The sequence below is a fragment of the Notothenia rossii genome (genome assembly GCF_949606895.1).
Source record: "Notothenia rossii genome assembly, chromosome: 1".
NCBI lineage: Eukaryota > Metazoa > Chordata > Actinopteri > Perciformes > Nototheniidae > Notothenia > Notothenia rossii.
Window position 1 is genome coordinate 48,603,779 of NC_136912.1, and position 11,736 is coordinate 48,615,514.

Below are 11,736 nucleotides of genomic sequence, written 5' to 3' on the forward strand. Positions count from 1 at the left end.
AGCAGCTGCGCTAAGGAGGCTAATGGGGAACGACTGCCGCCATGTTTACAAACACAACCTGGGACTCACCGCGGACCAACAAAAGCCCTGCTTTTGGTAAATCATGCCGCTCGTGTGGCACTGCTAACCATTTTGCAAAAGTATGCATGAAAAGAGGCCAGCAGGCCCGCCAGTTGAATGCTGTGGATGACCCGTTGCCAGGGGAACTGGAGGACAGCGATGAGAGAGACGTGTACACAGCGGAGAGCGTGGGGGCTGTGAACACTCAAGGTAAAAAGTGGTTTGTCAACCTGCCACTGCAAAGTGGGGTTCAGAGGTGCCAGCTCGACTCTGGAGCCACTTGCAATGTGATGAGCATCAAGGACAAGACGAGACTGCCGTCTAGAACGCCTCTTCTGAAGAGTCTCACCAGATTAAAACTATACAACAGTGAGTGGATGAGCTCATTAGGTGTGTACGGCACACAATGTGTCATTAGGGGTAAGACGCACAGACTGGACTTTGAGATCGTGCATGCTGGCCAGAGGCCCTTGCTTTCGGGTGAGACATGTGAGAGACTTGGTCTGATACGCTTCACCATTCCTGAGGAGCTGAATAAGGTGGAGCACTGCAGGAAGGGAGACCTGACCAAGGAGTGTCTTGTCAGCACCTACCACGACGTGTTCACCAGCCCTGTTGAGTCTCTGCCCGGTGATATTCACTTTGAGCTGGACAGCACTGTGACACCGGTGCAGTGTGCTCCCAGGAACGTTCCAGTGGCCCTCAAGGCAGCTGTTAAGGCTCAGCTTGATCGATATGAAGAGGAGGGACACTTGACCACAGTCACTCAACCCACGGACTGGATTAGCAATCTAGTCATAGTAAAAAAGCCAGACAAATTGAGACTATGCATTGACCCGAAGCATCTCAACCGTGCTCTGAAACGGTCCCACTACCTTATGCCCACTTTAGATGACGTGTTGTATAAGCTGCCAAAGGCACGTATATTCACCCTGGTGGATGCACGTGATGCATTCCTGCAGTGCCGCTTGGATGAAGAAAGCAGCCTGATGACAACATTCTGGACACCGTGGGGTAGGAAACGCTTGCTGAAACTTCCTTTCGGTGTGTCAGTTGCCCCGGAGCTGTATCAAAGGAAGCAGCATGAGCTGCTGGCTGGCTTGACAGGGATTGAGCCCATAGCTGATGACATCCTTGTAGTCGGCTGTGGGGACACAGAGGATGAGGCCAATCGCGACCATGACACAAACCTCATCGCTCTGATGGACAGATGCAGGGAAGTAAAGCTGAGACTGGGCCTGAAAAAGCTGCAGTTCCGAGTGAAGGAGGTCCGCTTCCACGGCCACATACTGTCCGCGGAGGGCCTCAAGGCTGACCCTGACAAAGTCAGGGCGGTGCTGGACATGCCAAACCCCACAGACGCAAAAGGGGTCCAGCGGTGTGTCGGATTTGTGAACTATCTGTCCAGATTCATGCCACGCTTGTCAGCGGTATGTGAGCCGCTGAGGAGACTGCTGGACAAGGATGTGATGTGGCACTGGCTGCCCAAACATGATGCCGCCATGAAGGAAATCAAGGCACTGGTCACGGCGGTGCCAGTCCTAAGGTACTATGACGTCCGCAAGCCAGTCACCGTACAGAGCGACTCCAGTCAGGCGGGTGTGGGCTGCTGCTTGTTTCAAGGGGGACAGCCTGTCGCATTCGCCTCCCGGGCATTGACCCAAACAGAGCAAAATTATGCACAGATTGAAAAGGAGTGCCTGAGCATCGTATTCGCCTGCCAACGCTTCCACTACTATCTATATGGGAGGGGTGATGTGACTGCAGAGACCAACCACCGCCCGCTGGTGTCCATCTTCACCAAGCCCCTCCTCAGTGCGCCAAAGCGCCTTCAGAGCATGCTCCTCACACTTCAGAATTACTGCCTTGCGGTGGTATACAAGCCAGGCCCTGAGATGTACATAAGTGACACGCTCAGCAGAGCCACCACCCCGCCACAGAGAACAGACACACTGTACCAACGTGAAATGGTCTGCAGCATGCAGCAGGAGCAGTGTGACACGGCGGCCATTCAGCAGGCAGACTATTTAAATGTCAGCAGCCAACGCCTGGGACAGATTCGGACACACACTGAGGAGGATGTGTGTCTTCAAACACTTAAGTCTGTCGTGCTGGAGGGATGGCCAGGACACAAAGAGGAGACCCCTGTAGCCGTCAGGGACTACTGGGCCGTCAGAGATGAGATAAGTGCACAGGATGGCGTGCTCTTCAGGAGTCAGCGCGTCATCATTCCAAAAGCTATGCGCCCGGAAATGCTGAGACGGATCCACTACAACCACGTGGGGGGCGAGGCGTGCTACAGGCAGGCCCGTGATACACTTTACTGGCCCGGTATGCAAGGGGAAGTCAAGGATTATGTGCAAAAGTGCTCTGTGTGCAATGAGTATGCACACGAACAACAGAAAGAGACTATGATGTCACACCCGCTCCCCACACGTCCCTGGCAGCTAGTAAGCATGGATCTGTACAGCTACGCAGCACAGAACTTCTTGCTCGTGGTGGACCATTATTCTGACTTTTGGGAGATCGACCTGCTCCCTGACCTATCAGCGGACACCACGATCCGTAGATGCAAGGCACAGTTTGCACGCTACGGTGTCCCAGACAGGGCCATTTCTGATGGTGGAGGCCAGTTTGCCGGTGGAGAGTTCCGGGCATTTGCGAGATAGTGGGGTTTTGAGCATGTCATGTCCTCACCGAGGCACCCAAAGGCTAATGGCAAAGCGGAGTCAGCAGTGAAAATTGTAAAGAGCCTGTGCAGAAGGGCAGACCGTGCCAAAGAGGACCCCTGGAGGGCCATATTGCATTGGAGAAATACGCCCACTGAGGGTATGCATTGCAGCCCAGCACAGCGGCTTATGTCGCGGAGACTGAGAACCCTTCTCCCTGTGGCCGACCAGCTACTGGTGCCTCAGGTCGTCAGGGGTGTTCCTGACAAGCTGAAAGTGAAACATCAAGCAGCAAAGCTGACATATGACAGATCTGCCAAGGATCTGCTGGAGCTGAACGTCGGCCAGCCCATACGGATGAAGCCGCTCCCAGGAGACAGGACGGGCCGATGGAGGAGAGGTGTGTGCCTTCAGCAGTTGGGACTCCGGTCCTATCTGGTCGGTGTGGAGGGGACCACGTATCGGCGCAACAGGGTTGATCTTCGACCAGCAGAGGCGGCCCTTCTCCAGCCGTCAGTTCTCCCAGAATCGGCCCCGGAGCAGCCTGCGAGTGGGGGGAGCGCCAGAGAGGTCGTCTGCGTCCCCGAGGAGTCTCCAAGGCCATCACCCCCGAGGTCGTCGCGGTCTTCCCCGCAGACTGGGGGTACACCATGCCGTGAGTTACAGGGCCGGGCCTTCTCCCGGAGCGGACGGCTGATTAGACCTCCTGACAGACTTGACCTCTAGGACACACACACGCACTCACACACACACACTTGGACGATAAAGATTTAAAAAAAGAAAAAAAAAAAGGAAGTGGAGAGATTGTAAAACAAATGTGATTGATTGTTCTGAGTTTATTGCTGATGTGTTCTGATCCGGCTATTATTGAAGTGTCTTTGCTAGGTGCACTATTTGTTGTTGAAATCATTTGATTAATGTTCTGTTTAAAGGTCAACAGTTTAATGGCAGTATTGATCCTGTGTTGTTACTTAACAAAAGGAAGGGAGATGTTACAGAATGGTTTAGGCTAGGTTGCAGCTCCACCCTGTGGACGTATTGTGCCTGTGTTATATCTGCCTCACGTGACTCTACCCCAGTTGTATGATTACCTGCTTAATGTGAATACACGGCGTTGAGACACAGCCTGATTTGCCTTGTTTATTAATGCACCTACATCTACAAACAACAGCCATCCTCGACAACTACTGTAGCGTCACCTTGGATACGAGTCTAAACAACTCACAGACACACAGGCCAGGGCGCTGACAGTAGTGATGGGAATTCCGGCACTTCTTGGTGAGCCGGATCATTTGGCTCGGCTCACCAAGAAGAGCCGGCTCTTTCGGCTCCCAAACGGCTCTTCAGTTTACCACATTATACCTTTTATAATTAAATCAAATGTAGCCCTGTTTTGATGTGTATAGGCCTGTGTGTACATATATATCACTTACATTAATCAATACATCCTTTGTTCTGAAGTATTCAAAAGTAAAAATTACATGTTTAATATAAATGATTTGCTGTGGCCAAATGTTTTCATTGCATTTACAGACCCTTGTAACTCTCTGATACCACCCAAAGAATGCACTGACTTGCTTGTAGAACCACGCTACACAAAACAGATAGCAACACCTATAAAAAATATTTAAAAAAAGGGGCTACTGTATCGACATTTTAAAATTATATTTAAAGGCCATGTAATGCATCTAACACAGGTGTTTTTTAACATGTAGTTTAGATATCACCAGAATGAAAATAAATAAAAATGTTTAAAGTTTCGTCATAATTAAATGACATATACGTTAAAAACCGATGTTGGTTCCGAAGTTTGCCGAGTACGCCCCCGATCACTCCCGAACGAGCGGTGACGTCACACGTGGCAAACATTGCCATTTGATCAAATCAGTCCAAATGGCAAGCAACGCGATAACTTCAGACAGCGATAGCGACAGCGATCATTCAAGCTCAGATTCGGTGGGTTATCTGGATTCAGTTACAGAAGTAGAGAGTGAACCAGCTAGCCTTTCACTTCAAGGCATCTTGCCTTATAAGTACGAGCCTCCTGCCCAGCAATCGAACAACGAGGCAGAAACTTGTGAAAGAGAAGCGGATTCCGCAGCCGGCGAGACTCGAGTCGGCAATACTGAATGGTAAATTCAGTTTTATTTAATTTGACCTGCACTAAATGTCGATCTTAATTTGTCATCTGTTCCTCACACGTCCGGCAGATATTGTTTTGTTTTTTAATGTTATGTACAATATTCAGGTGTACATGTCAATGCTGTGAAAGCATGTCCACTGCAGATGAATGTGTATGCTGCAGAGAGATCTGGCAGGTGATTGAACAAATAGACAGTTTGCAACCTACTGACCAGATAGCAGAGTCCTGCATCGGGTCAGGTATCCGCGGGTACCCGACGGGTGACCCGCAAAAAAGGTGATTTGCGGGTGGTATTTTTTCAAACGCTTTTTTCCGGGTTCGCTTCTGGGTAAAACAAAGATGATGCGGGTCCGGTTGCGGGTGTTGCATAATAAATATATTTAAACAATAATAATTTAGTTTAATGTTTAAATCCTCAGACCTCTCCTCCGCGGTACCGAGCATAATCATAACCTCTGCAGTGCATCTATCTGCTGCTGAGTGCACCACATTCTGAATGGCTGAGGTGAAGCTCTCTAGCGGAGAATACAGCATTTTCAATAACTCTTCCTCAAGAGCGAAATCCAACGTCTGGGAGGCTTTTGGTGTCATCCTAGATGGAGAAAATAAACAACATCCCAGGCTTTTTGAGCCAAATATGCAACTGCGTGTGTTATTAATTGCACGTTGTCACTGCTTATATGCGGGTTCGGGTCGGGTTGCGGATCATGTGCCGGCGGGTCGGGTCGGGTCGGGTTGCGGAACTAATTGGCAATATGTGCGGGTAGCGGGGCGGGTTCGGTAGGCCTACTGCACGTCACGGGTGCGGGGCGGGAGCGGGTCTTGAAAATCAGACCCGTGCAGGACTCTGCCAGATAGAAGACACCGACGAGAAACCAAGGTGCATTATTAGCCACCCAGGCTTTAGAGAAGGCTGTCTCAGTGTTTGGACACTGAAAATAGCGTATCTTCAATACAAACAACAACACAGAGCAGTTGATGGCCCACTACACCAGTAAGTAAATATTGATTGACCCAACTGCCTATTGCAGCTTTGCTTTCATATAATACTTTTAGTCGCTACAGATATGGTACACTTTTAAAGATACCATTAAACTCTTTCAAGCAGTCAAAAACAGCTTGGCTTTTATTTTTTCTGTGTATGCAAGTTCAATGTATGCTTGGGAAAAGAAACAACTACACATGTGAGGAAATATATAAGAGGTCTATGATTCTGTCAAGCAGTCATGTATAACCTCATATTTATTTTGTACAAGTAAAATACAAATATCATGTTATAAGCCAATTTGTAACCATTGCTACATAATAGTACTACATAACATTTTATTTTTCTCCAAATATATTTATAATCTGTATACTTTTTTTTCATTAGGAAGCATCGATATACAGCTTATCGACAGTTTGTACGTTGGTGCTGGGGTGTACTCGGCCCAAAAATCAGAGTCCCGCTGCCTGCATGTGCTGTAACCGAGATACGGAAGACTTACCCTGAACCGGGAGGCCGCTATCAGGGATTTCAATGGCCAAATCTGTAATTTGACATAAGTCATGCAGCTGAGCTGGTTAAAATGGTTTCACATGATGTAAATAATTTACAAAGTACATCATTTACAATATTATTTTTCCAAAGAAACATGTAAATATAACAACATTTTCCAAATCACAAATGTGTAAGATTGTATTAATTTACTGTTTGATAAATAAAAAAGGGTTATTTTGTTAATTTTTCACTTGTAACATTTTATCTTTATTGCAGTGTACATTAGTCTTTTTGGTATATGTGCGAGCCCACAAATAATTAAAAGTGGTAAAAATAATAAAGATATTCAGACGTAATTCATTTTTGGCCTTACTTATTTCACTTCAACTTTTATATATTTCAGTCACTAGGCAAGTTCACTGTACTCTGGTGACATTTAGCTCAAGCTGGCATAACACCTGTAGTAACTTAATTCTGACCCGAGTTTTGTGCACAATCTTCCAGCACCCATGATCAATGTTTATAGCAATCAGGAAACATTCACAGCTCACAACTACACATCGCTTCCCCATCATGAATTGTTAGATAAAAAAAGTTTAGCGAGGTCCGGTTACACATATGTTGAGCGAAAATAGCGGAAGGATACAAAATAAACAATCCAGACGAGGCTGGTGTTTGCCACGTGTGACGTCACACAGCTGGGTTAATGGCTGGCAAGCTTTTTGCTACCGGAGCGGAATAACACGGGAAAGTGGCACACATTTCATGTTATTTGGGGGGTATTTATGGAAAGAATCATTGATGTTGATATGTCAAATGAAACAGTGGAAAGTGATGAAGCGATTTATTAACACAGAATAACATTTATTTTGGACATTACATGGACTTTAAAGAAAAGGCCGATTCTGTGAGCTGCAGCTGACCACGCCCCCCTGCAGGAGACGGGAGCGTGCTTTGAGGTCAGCTGCTGGGGTCTCAGAAGAGGGGGAGAAAAAGAGATCTCCCTCCTCCGTGTTTTATTCTTATAGAAGTAAGAAGAGAAGCAACGGGGCAGAAACCCTCCTTTTTACGCAGTGGTCCAGACATAGACATAAAACGGCGACCCATATTCAGTTGATATTTACTTTGGCATTAGGGCAGGGATATCTAGATACTTTCCAAGGTTTGACATAATGAATTGTGCTACTTTTAAAGCAAGCAACGATGTTTTCAAATCTGTAATCAAAAAGCTCCTCAAAAGCACTATCGAAGCAGTTCCTGCCGTTGCTACGTTAGTTCAAACAGTAACAACGGACTATTTTTCTTGAGCGGATGCATGTCAATTTAAATAAATACATACAACTATTTTTTAAATCAATCAAATAATTTTCTAAATCCATAAAAGCATTTAAATTAATATTGGGAGTCATGTCGTTACTTTGTTGAGAATGTGGCCATGTAATAAGCAGGATAATGTGCACATTGCATAATGTGCCTTCATGCCGATCTAGATCCCTCCGCAAAAGAAAAAAAGAACCGGCTCGTTCGCGGGCGCGAACCGGCGCCCATCGCTCACTTAAAAGAGCCGGCTGCTGCTGCTCTGGCTGAGGGCTCTTTCTTACCGCCCGGACGAGAGAGGGTAATGATCATGGATGTATAATAAGAACTGGATACAGCGTGGGAGGCGGGGCCTCATTCATTCCTATGAGAGTTGCTCATTAGCGCATGATGATAAAATGGCCCAACCAGCGCCGTATAGATAGAAGAGTTACGACAGCGGAAGTCCAAAAACGGTTATCGTCACGTGGTTCATGCAGACGAGGATCGTTCCCCGGAAGTTCATGGCAGGCAATGTGAATGCATTGATAACAGGAGATAGAACTACGATTTTTGGTAATTATTAGTGAATAAAGGTTTTGATTTGCAATATTTATAAAACAAATCGATATGTGTATGTATTTACATCAATATGTTTTAAAAAATAAAATAGAATTTGCTAATATTAAGTGATAATATTAGGATTAGTGTGAACAACTAGTTTACATGTTAGGCTAACAGTGCCTTGGTTAAAGAGCCTGTTGCTGTTTATAGCTTTGAATTCTTTAAAACCAATATTATCTTCTTAAACTTGTATGGTAGTCAGGAGCATCACTTTCTAATGTTTGATATATTTAGAGGGAGGGGATCTAAAGGAATGCTTCAAAATTCAGATTAGATTAATTTCTACCATTTTCTTAAATTCATGGTAGTTTCAGTAATCCCATGGTAATTGAGGACACAAGTTATCTAAATGACTAATGTCATCTTTATGGCTTTCAGAAAGGACAGGAGACCGACGGGTGACTATCAAAGGACTAGCAGCAGCAGCAGCATGATGATGATGTTAAATGTGTTGTTTTAGGAACATCCATTGCAAATACATGGAATTCAATAAACATTGAATAGCATATCATGCAGTTTGTCTGCGCCTTTTCCTCCGTGTTGTCCTGGTTTGCTGTGCTGCCTCCTAGTCGCCACCATGGTTTGCTGTGCTGCCTGGGGATGCTCAAATCGCTCCGAGAAAGGAGTACGAATGTACGGCTTCCCCACTGACACAGAGCGGAGGAAAGAATTGCTTGCTCAAGTCAGCAGGAGCAATTTCACGACCAACAGCAAAAGAATATGTGAGGATATTATATACAAACACTGCATTTGCACTTATTCACAAAACGAAAACCACACCATTGGGAAAGCTTAATGTTTTGTTTAATACAAAGAAACAGGGAAAGGCTTGAAAAACACAGAGCTGAGACTCAGGGTGCAGGGTGAGGGTCTCAATGCAGGTATTCAGGCTCCATTGAATCCCCCTCTGGTTCTTGTGCTGAAAGAGGGAGTAACAGACAGGAGAAAGGGTTATACACACCTATATAGCACACCTATTGGATGGGAAATTGCCTTGGGGAGATAAGGTGTGGTCTTTGTTCCCAACTGAAGTTATGGAACTTTATTATTTGTGAGTTTAACAAAGTATGACAAATGGCATCAGTAACAGATGTGATATGAATTTCTATAAAGTTGTCTCACATTCTTGTTCATATTTTATATACAGTATGTAATGAGTATAACATGTCCAGTAAGTATAAAGTGTTTCCTAATACTGTGTATTCAACCACTATGGAATATGTATGTGGGCAGACAAAACTGAGTTGTTCTGTGTGTGAAGTAACCTCAAGTCACTCCGCAGGCACATTTTGATGCAGACCAGTTTGTCAAGACAAAAAAGGGCAAGACTAGGCTGAGAGCAGAGGCTATACCCACCATCTTCGTGCATCGCCCTGTGGTCAAAAAGAGAAGGGCCCCTGCACCACGATTCACCCCGGGACCTGTATCTACAAAGCCCATAGCTCATGATCACAGCTATAGTGTGAAAGGTGACACAGGTATAATAAGTATGAACTCTTAGTAACAAAAGTCATATTTCTTATTTTTAAGTGGTATAATATTTTAAATGTTCGAAAATCTACAGTGCCATGTCTTCTACTTACATTAGTCTCAAAGATTGAGGGAAGAAGGGATGAGGAGACTGAGAGAAAGGAAAGTGAGGGTGAAGAAAGAGAGGACATGGCTAGTGAGGAGAGACAGGGAGGGTGGACACTACCCACTCAGCCAGCAGCCAGTCAGCATACGAGGGAACCAGCAGCCAGTCAGCATACAAGGGAACCAGCAGCCAGTCAGCATACGAGGGAACCAGCAGCCAGTCAAACAGATCTATTAAACAAATTAAAGAGAAAATTAAAGAGCCAAGAAGGAATCACCAAAAAAGCAAAGTCTGCACTAAGAAAAATCAGGAAGGAAAATGCAGCTCTCAAGAAAACAATGAAAATTAGGGACAACAAATATAAGAAAACGTTTTAAAAAGACCAACCTAAGGCATTAGGCAGACTCACCACAAAGGGGATGAAATGGAGCAATGAGACAATTAAGAAGGCTTTAAAAATTCGCTTTGCGTGCGGACCAACGGGTTAGAAAACTCTGCAGGAATTGCAGATTCCCCTTCCAGGATTAAGGACACTGCAAAGAAGGATGCAATGTGTTAAGTTTGAGCCTGGTGTGTAACAGCTAACATCAATGCCCCTCCACCTGCCAACATCACTGCCCTCCACCTGCCAGCACCCAGCCAGAGGAGCGCAAACAACAAAAACAAGCAAGGTGTCCCGTCATGTACCTGGACATTTGGGTTGGCAAAATGGAGTAAGAGATGGACTTGAAAAACCTTGGTGGCTCTCTACTCATGTTGTTACAGTTGTCTTGGTTGCAGCTCTCAAGTTTTTTTTTGTGGCCATTTCCACATCTTTAGAAAATATGAAATAAATGAAGTGAAATCAACCTCTTCTCTGGAGAACAAACTTTGATTTCTCTGTCTTGTGAGTTTGCAGTCTTGCAGTTTTGCTCCTCCACCTGTAACATCACTGCCCCTCCACCTGCCATACAGTAGGTTACTAACAAGATTACTTATATAATACAGTGATAGAATACATGTTTAGTATGCTTACTTATATAAAACAGTAGTATTAAACTTACCTTGTGTTTTCACTCTCACTTAAGTCCCTCTCCCTTTGCCATCAATCCAAAATCAGCTGAGCTGCAACATTATACAGACAGGTAATAATCAACATAATCACAAGGACACAATATGGCTCTGCTAAAAACACTCACTCTTACACGCACCAAAGTTATATTTATCTAATATTTAACTCCCTCCACCCCCGCATACAATCCCTTTTAGAAGACCCTCTTCTCTAATTCAACAACGTTAGACGAAATGACATTAAGAGAACGGAATTTACAATTAAAAGGCTGTTCAACGTGTGTTGCTAACTTGATCCGGAATCCTAGCTTTATCTGTTATCTGTAAACGTTCCCTAAATCTACTAATTTAGGGATAATCCACTGACATCCTTTAATACACATGTTAATTTGCATCAGATGTACTGATAATATCCGCAATATAAATCTTTAAACTTCTTCTTACCTTTAAAAGTCCGTCACGAACGGTCTATTATGCTGCAACTCTACAGCTCTGCTAGCCTTGGCGCTAACTTCCGGGGAACGATTGAGAGGCTCCACGATCTGCCATTGCTGTAAAAAAGTGGTCCATTGGAGTGAACGGAGATGACGTAACTCTCAGTCTATACGGCGCTGGGCCCAACCTTTGAGAGAGCGAAACGTCACAGATTACCCGGCATGCCTGAGAAGTACCCGTATGTGCGCTCTTAGCGCATGCGCAACTTTAACCACGCCCCCAAAATGCTCGTTCACATCAAGCACGTCAATTTGCGTACACGTAACAGCACCGCGCGTTCATGACAGCATGGCACTGGATTGTTATGGAGTTTGATATTAACGAGGCGGCCGCGGCAGATAGC

The 11,736-nt window shown here is 45.3% G+C and overlaps 1 long non-coding RNA gene across 2 annotated transcripts; it reads right to left on the reverse strand.

The window, feature by feature from the left end:
- Positions 1-9,059: 9,059 nt before the first annotated feature.
- On the reverse strand, positions 9,060-11,509 carry LOC307013228. Of its 2 annotated transcripts, none has more exons than XR_013800899.1 (5): positions 11,343-11,509; positions 10,892-10,952; positions 10,258-10,791; positions 9,973-10,078; positions 9,060-9,191 (listed from the first exon to the last, which is right to left on the reverse strand). It is a non-coding gene; the product is annotated as an uncharacterized lncRNA (long non-coding RNA). The 2 variants fall into 2 exon arrangements; XR_013800900.1 differs by having other exon boundaries at positions 10,258-10,809.
- Between the last annotated feature and the right edge of the window lie 227 nt (positions 11,510-11,736).